At 51.2% G+C, this 8,194-nt stretch overlaps 1 protein-coding gene across 2 annotated transcripts in view; it reads right to left on the reverse strand.

Annotated features, from left to right (window-relative positions):
- Positions 1-6,328, reverse strand: part of CPVL (carboxypeptidase vitellogenic like) — an 86,794-nt gene extending 80,466 nt beyond the window's left edge. Inside the window, exon 1 of one of the 2 annotated variants that reach the window (XM_034760707.1) lies at positions 6,211-6,328. The gene's annotated coding sequence lies outside the window, so the exon portion shown is untranslated. Of the gene's footprint in view, positions 1-6,022; positions 6,186-6,210 lie in introns of those variants that run through there. The other variant, XM_034760708.1, reaches the window with a different exon arrangement.
- Positions 6,329-8,194: the final 1,866 nt, after the last annotated feature.

An 8,194-nucleotide genomic window follows, 5' to 3' on the forward strand; every position in this document is an offset into this window, starting at 1 on the left:
CATTGACTGCCTCCACGCATTCTGCTGTGCTCTATCAGCGTGGGAGGACATCTGCAGCTCCGTGAACATCTCGTCCCTCGTCTTACGTTTTCTCTTTCTAATGTTCACGAGCCTCTGCGAAGGAGAAACATTTGCAGCTGGTGGAGGAGAAGGGAGAGGTGGTTAAAAAAGACACATTTTAGGGAACAATGGGTACACTCTTTCATTACAAGGTCGCATATTTCGGCTTGCAGGCAGCCATCGTAGGCCACAGTGTTTTGGCTTATTTAACCTTCTTAACATGCGGGAAAGGTTGCAAACAGCAGCGCATTTCCCATCTCAAGGATGAATTGGGTTGTCCATTTAAAATGGGGTTTCAATGTAAAAGGAGGGGGCTGCGGTTTCCCGGTTAACATGCGGCACAAACACAAGTAAACCACCCCCCCCACACACACACACGATTCTCTGGGATGATCACTTCACCCCTCCCCCCCACCGCGTGGCTAACAGCGGGGAACATTTCTGGTCCGAATAGCAGGAACGGGCGCCTCTGAATGTCCCCCTTAATAAAATCACCCCATTTCAACCAGGAGAGCTTTCTGGAGATGTCCCTGGAGGATTTCCGCTCCATCCCCATACACGTTAACAGACTTGCTTGCTTTTTTTTGTAATGTTTACAAATATTTACAAAGTTACACTCACCAGAGGTCTCCTGTGTGCCCTGAGGGTCTTGGGTGAGTTCGGGGGTTACTGGTTCCAGGTCCAGTGTCACAAACATATCCTGGCTGTTGGGGAAACCGGTTTCTCCGCTTCCTTGCTGCTGTGAGCTACCTACAGTACCTCCATCGTCATCTTCCTCGTTCCCCGAACCGTCTTCCCTGTGTGTTTCTCCAGTGAGAGAGTCATAGCACACGGTTGGGGTAGTGGTGGCTGCACCCCCTAGGATCGCATGCAGCTCCGCGTAGTAGCGGCAAGTTTGCGGCTCTGCCCCGGACCTTCCGTTTGCTTCTCTGGCTTTGTGGTAGGCTTGCCTTAGCTCCTTAATTTTCACGCGGCACTGCTGTGTGTCCCTGTTATGGCCTCGGTCCTTCATGGCCTTGGAGATCTTTTCTAATACTTTTCCATTTCTTTTACTGCTACGGAGTTCAGCTATCACTGCTTCATCTCCCCATATGGCGAGCAGATCTCGTACCTCCCGTTCGGTCCATGCTGGAGCTCTTTTGCGATCCTGGGAGGACTCCATGACGGTTACCTGTGCTGATGAGCTCTGCGTGGTCACCTGTGCTCTCCACGCTGGGCAAACAGGAAATGAAATTCAAACCTTCGCGGGTCTTTTCCTGTCTACCTGGTCAGTGCATCTGAGTTGAGAGCGCTGTCCAGAGCGGTCACAATGAAGCACTGTGGGATAGCTCCCGGAGGCCAATAACATCGAATTCCGTCCACACTACCCCAATTCCGACCCGCAAAGGCCGGTTTTATCGCTAATCCCCTCGTCGGAGGTGGTGTAAAGAAACCGGTTTAAAGGGCCCTTTAAGTCGAAAGAAAGGGCCTCGTTGTGTGGACGTGTCCAGGCTTAATTCGGTTTAACGCTGCTAAAGTCGACCTAAACCCGTAGTGTAGACCAGGCCTCAGGGGAGTACATAATACTGAGGTATAATAGCAAATCTGTACATAAGTTTGCAATAAGGTTCCAGTATAGGTTTTATATTTAGATACACATCCCTATAACTATGGCTAGATACAATTGGTTTAGCCTCAATGTTACATTTACTCTGAAGGCTAAATATGCAGGAAGTTTGGGGTTTTTTTTAGAAAAATGTTAAGAATTTCATACACTTTTTCAAATTAAGATCATTAATAAAATGTTTATCACAATTTCTTTCTGTCCCTCTGGCACCAAAATGGCTTGTTATTACCCATGCAAGCTTTCCACACAGTTACATTTCTTTGAACTCATGCAAAGGTCATATATGAAGGAGAGAGGTTATGACTATTGCTAGACAAGATTTTTCAGCCAAAACTTTTTTTTGATGAAAAATGCATTCAGGTTGACTGAAACATTTCACAAATTCATGTCAATTTTGATTAATTATTTCAAAGAAAAGGAAGAAATGTAGGAAATATCTAATTGGGGGTTCATTTTAACTGAACTATTTTTTTCGGGCTAGATTCACAACACCAAGGAGGAGGTGATAATAGCAGTGCTGCCCCCATCCCACTGTAGTTAGGGCACTCAGTCACCTGGGATGTGGGAGACCCAGATTTGAATTCCGCTCTGGAGTGAGGACTGGAATCCAGGTTTTCCCCCTTCCCATCCCGGGTGAGTGTTCTTATCACTGGGCTATAGGGTGTTCTGGGGGTGGGTCTCTCTCAGTCTCTCCTGTTGAAGTTCATTGTGGGTGGGAGAGAGAGAGAGAGTATCTTTCTTTATTGCCTGGTCGTTAGGGGACCCACTGGGGAGACACCCAGGTTCCAGTCCCTGGTCCGATACATATTTACACAAGTGGAACAGCTTCAACAGGAGAGACAGAGCCATGGCCAATAGTTCGTTGGTTAGGGCACTCACCAGAAAGAGGAGAAACCTGGGTACAAACCCCTGCTCCTGGGCTGGGATTCACCCCTGATTCTCCCACATCCCAGATGGCATTCCTACCTTCGTTTTGTGCATGCCAGAGGTGCCTAAGCCTCTTGTGAATAGAGCACTGTGCTTTTATCTTTTAAAAAGAGTTTTAAATAGCCAAAAAAAATTAATTTGGCAAGCAAAATATTTTGTTCAACACGAAACAAATTTTTTTTCCAACTTTTCAATCAGCTGAAAATTAAAAAACAAACAAACAAAAAAAACCATCTCTTTCCTGCTCCCCTAAACATCATTTCACTTGTTTAGTTGCTTAATTTAAGTCACTCAGAGTTCTAGGAGAGTGTATTAGTTCGGCTCCTTCTACACACAAATTTCATTGATTTAATTACATTGATTTCTAAATGAATTTAGGTAAAATCAGTGGGGCTTGTAGAGCCCAGATTGGAGCACTCAAGTTGCCAGCAGCCCAGTAGATGGGGAAGGTTTCCTCTGGTGGGCAAAGACAAGGGTCTCACGCTGTAAGCAGGGGGTAGTGATTCTTTCCAGACCCATCAGGTAACCCCAAAAACTGTCACAGCTGGAGACTCAGAAAAACGTTTGTTTGGAAGATTCTTCACATTTTGAAGCTGCCTCCCCACAGTGCTCTCTTCTAATCTGTGAGCTTCTAATATAATCGCTCTCGTCCCTCATCTACATCTCTCCTACTGAAGTCTTCTGTAATAGCTGATGTCAAAATATCATCACAGGACTCAGAAAAGTCTGTCAACTTCTCTACTGGACCCGCAGTGTTGGTCAAGTCACCTGGACTAACAGGGGCTGGAATCCTTAACAAGATCTTTTAAAAGCTATCAAGAAGACTATTTAATAAAAAGCACATCAGTATCTCTACATGTTCAAAAGGATGTTGTAAGGATCAGTATGCAGCAATGCCTTGATGTGGGAAGTAGAGTTCCTCCCCTGCTCTGAACAATGTATACAGAGTGTGTATATAGTCCATACTAAAACCAAACTCCAGGAGGGGCATTGTAGGTAACAGGCATCAGAATATAAACCTCAACCTAAATTTTCCTCCCCACTTTAACTGTTTGGAGTGCTTTCTGAACAGCTATCCGCTCTGCCCCATAAAGACACACCGATCCTTTTCTAGCCTGGTCAGAGCTAACAAGAACCACCTATCAGCATGTGTAGTAACTTATTCTGCATCTTCATGCAGGGTTTAGGCTTGATCTTGGAGTAGCTGAACAGAGGAGCCCTGCATTCCTATGCAAAATTCTAGGAACTCCCAGCCTATTGGGGCAAATATATAGTGACCAGATTGTCCCTGAACACAAAGGATGTCTATTTCAGGGTCTGTCCTGGTGTCCCAGACAGCTCTGTAAGAAATAGCATTTCATCCCCAACTAAGCTGCTGAAATTAACAGGAGACTGCCAAGAGCCTGTGTACCTCAGCAACCACCTAACATCAGGCCAGCCATGGAAGGCCACCCTTCCTCTCCTACTCAAAGAGTAATGGGTCCAGCTGCCCTGGAGAAACCCTCCCCCCCAGAAATCTGTGTGTTTAAGTAAGGATTATTGATTCTATCTCACTCTGTAACAGATAAAGTGACTTGTCCAAGGTTACACAGGGTGGCCGTGGCAGAGTCAGGAACAGATCTCCTCAGCCTGTCTACATGAGTTTAGTCACAAGGTCATCCTTTCACCTATGGCACCATAAGGCTATGTCTACACTATACACCACTTTCAGCAGCATGTAGGGTATGCGTAGCCACTTGCCGCAGTGAAGAACAGGCTGCGTCCACAGTGCCATGGGTCGCTACACATCAGTGAAAGGCTCTGGAAGGGGGGAGGCAGTGGGAAAAGCTTCAGCAGCAACCTTTCCCCTGCCAGAACCCTTCCCCATGGCCAGAGCCTTTCCCTGCAGCAGGGAAGGGCTCCAGTGGCAGGGAGCTGGCAGAGTCTTTGCCAGCTGCTTCCCCACCACTGGAGTCTTTCCTCACTGCTGGAGTCTTTTCCTTACACAGGGCAAGGCTCCAGCAACAGGGAGGCAGTTGGACACAAAACAGCTAAAGACAGCAGCATAGACAGAAAAGGCTGAGTAGAGAGCCCTATAGGGTATGTACTTGGGTACACAGGATTCAGGCGTTTCTTTACTGGCCTAAGCAGTGTCTCACTCTCTACACAGCTACTTTAACCCATGCGGGGGGAGGGGGGGCACTACCCAAGTACATACTCTACATGCTAATGAAAGAAGCTAGGAATGTAGTCTAAGGCTCACAGGACTGTACACAAACTCATTTCCTTCCTCAAGTTCTCCTGGTCACTAGAAATCCCTCTGGTGGGCAGAGCTACCTGCCGCCTTCTCCTTCCTTCCTTCCCCAGCCTGTCCCCTACCCCAGACCCTCCCCACATCTCTCTCTGAAAACTCCCCCACTTCTGCATCCCCCCCAATACTGCAATGCCACCAACCCTCTGTAGCCTACCCTGCTATTGCATTCTCCCCAATACCCCCTCTGCCGCTCCTGCTCCAGCCTCGCCCGCTCAATAACCCGACCCCCTCCAGCAGCCCCTGGAGGGGCACTGAGTTCTATGGGCCCGTGAATATTCAGGGCCCGGGGGACCAGCTCCACCAATGTTCGGGGCTGGGTCGCTCCCCTGGCCCTGCCCGCCCTCCCCTCCAGCTCCCCTGCCACCATCACCGGCAGCGCACTGGGACTACTGACGTTACAGCACAGCTGCAGCAGCACTATGACATGGGCAGTGTTGTCATGCTTTATCGCTGGGGAAGAGCTCTCCCAGGGATAAAAAAAATAACCACCCCGAACGAGCAGTGGGAGCTTTATCGCTGGGAGCACGGCTCCCAGTGATAAAGCGCTGTCTAGACTGGCACTTTTCAGTGCTAAAACTTTTGTTGCTCAGGGGTGTGTTTTTCAGACCCCTGAATGACTAAAATTTTAGCACTGAAAGTGGAAGTGTAGACACAGCCTAAGGCAGCTTCCTGCCTGCCCATTCTGCGCCACTCCAGGAAGCAGCCAGCCGGCACATCCCTGCGGCCCTGGGGGCGGGGTGTCTCCACGCGCTGCCCCCGCCCTGAGCGCCAAGCCACTGCCAGAGGGGTGTGCAGGTTGCTTTCAGGAGGAAGGCGCCAAATCCTTGACTACCTCCTGCACCCCAACCTCCTGCCCCATCCCAGAGCCTGGACCCCACTCCTAAACTCCTTCCCAGAGCCGAAGCCCTCACCCCTCCCACACCCAAACTCCCTCCCAGAGCCCGACCCTCCCCCCCCCCCACACCTAAACCCCCTCCCAGAGCCCGCCCCCTCCCGCACCTAAACTCCCTCCCAGAGTCCGACCCCTCCCGCACCTAAACTCCCTCCCGGAACCTGAACCCCCGCCCAGAGCCTTAGGCGGGGGGTGGAGAGAGAGACTTGTACCCTTTCTGGGCACCACCAAAAATTATCCAAACCTGCCGCCTCTGCCTGGCTGTGGAAGGCTGCGAGCCCCTGCAATGCCCACGGGAGCCGCAAATCCGCCCGCCCGGCTGCAAGCAAGAAGGGGGCGAACCCCGCTGCTCCCTTCCCGGCGTGCAGAGCCGCCGCGAGGCCAGGCGCCCGGCAGGCAGTAGCCCGCACTCCTACAAGCCGCAGTACTCACCATCTCCCGAGTGTGAGGGGCGGGGGAGGAGAAACCCCTGTCACACGCACCCCGCGAACAGTCTCCACCAATCACAGCCAGAGCAACACCCTGAGGGCGGGGAGGCACAAGGGCAGCACTCACTTTAAACAGCTGACCCCAGGCTAGGCTCTTGCAGTTCGTATCCAGCAGGGAGCAGCAGGACCACAGCATCCTATAGCAAACTGGCGGGGTCACAAACTTTGTAAACGAATCTGTGTATTGCATCCCGTTTTATTTGTGGCTGTAATTCTGCTGGATGCCTTGGGAGCTGGGACGGGGGAAATGTGCAATGCAGTGCGAGCCGTTCTGCACTGCACAACTCGTTGGTGTTGCTACTCCATGGGAAAATGGAGGCCCCTCTGCTTTCATTCTGGTCATTGAAGAGTTATTACCCAGTCTCTTCATGCACTGCTTTGCCAGCAGTCACTTCCCCTTTTTACTTCTTAAAGGAACCACATTGGAAAGAACTGAATAGCTGATATGTCCGCAAATATGTGAATTTTAAAAGACCAGTTAAAAATCATGTAGCTATTTTTTACCAAAACTTTGTACTCACAATAAGGCCAATATTATTGCAAATGGGAACAAAAAAAATTCAAGCTTACTATAGCACAGGGGTCTCGAACTCAAATGACCATGAGGGCCACATGAGGACTAGTGCATTGGCCCAAGGGCCGCATCACTGACACCCACCCCTTGCTGCCCCTGGGTGCGGCAGGGGGTTGGGGTGCAGGGTGTGGCAGGAGACTCAGGGCAGGGAGTTGGGGTGCAGGAAGGTGTGGGATGTGGCAGGGGGTTGGAGTGCAGGAGGGGTGCAGGGTGTGATGGGGGCTCAGGGCAGGGAGTTGAGGTACAGGAGGTGTGCAGGGTACGGCAGGGGGCTCAGGGCAGGGAATTGGGGCATGGGGTGCAGGATGGGTGAGGGGTGCGGCAGGGGGCTCAGGGCAGGGAGTTGGGGTGCAGGAGGGGTGAGGGGTGCAGCAGGGGGTTGGGGTGTGGCAGGGGGCTCCGGACAGAGGGTTGAGGTGTGGGGTGCGGGCTCCGGCCCGGCACGACTTACCTAGAGTGGCTCTGGGGTGGCAGCACAGAGCCTGCCCTGGCCCCCCTCCGCTCCACCCCGGGGGGGGGGCGGGGGGGGGGGGGGGGGGGCACGGCGCCATGTGCTGCTCTTGCGCCTCCAGGTACTTCCCCCAAAGCTCCCATTGGCTGCGGTTCCCCGTTCCCGGCCAATGGGAGCTGCGGGGGGCAGTGCCTGAAAGCGAGAGCAAGGAGACCTCTTACCCCCGCACCCGCACCCCCCCGCCCCCGGGGCTGCAGGAACATAGTTCCAGCCACTTCAGGGAGCGGTGCGGGGCTTGCGACGCCACAGGGTAGGCGGGGGGAGCTTGGCGGGCTGCACGAAAGAACCCTGCGGGCCGCATGCAGCCCACAGGCCGCATGTTTGAGACCCCTGCTTTAGCACTTAATCTGTTTACCTTTCTATTTCCCCCAGCTTGAAATATAAAAACTGCTTCATTCGTTTCACTCTAATTTACAGTCACTTTTGCTTACAGTGACATACATGTGAGCAAGAGCTCACAGCAATTGAGTGCTAACACTTCTGAAATAAAAAATAAATATTTTGTTGTGTTTCACTTGAACAAATGTAACCCTTCTGCCAAGTGATTAATGGAAGCAAAAAGGGCCAGATTCAATAGCTCTGGGGCACCTTTTAGAAAAGAACCCACCCACCTATCACCCAGAAACCTGAGAAAACTATACACTCCCTTCCTGGGTGCTCTTAACTGGCAGAATTTACCCCACTCACAAAGGCTCCAAGACTTGTGTCTGAGGCTCACGTAAGGAAATCTTTATTAGGGGAAGGGAACATAGTCATAAACTTGAGAAAACACAGCAACAGAATATATTTGAAAATAAAAAGTAAAATTAACCCCCTCCCTCAGTAACTTTGGCAGTAGTCCTT

The sequence above is a fragment of the Trachemys scripta genome, chromosome 2, assembly GCF_013100865.1.
Source record: "Trachemys scripta elegans isolate TJP31775 chromosome 2, CAS_Tse_1.0, whole genome shotgun sequence".
NCBI classification, from domain to species: Eukaryota; Metazoa; Chordata; order Testudines; family Emydidae; genus Trachemys; species Trachemys scripta.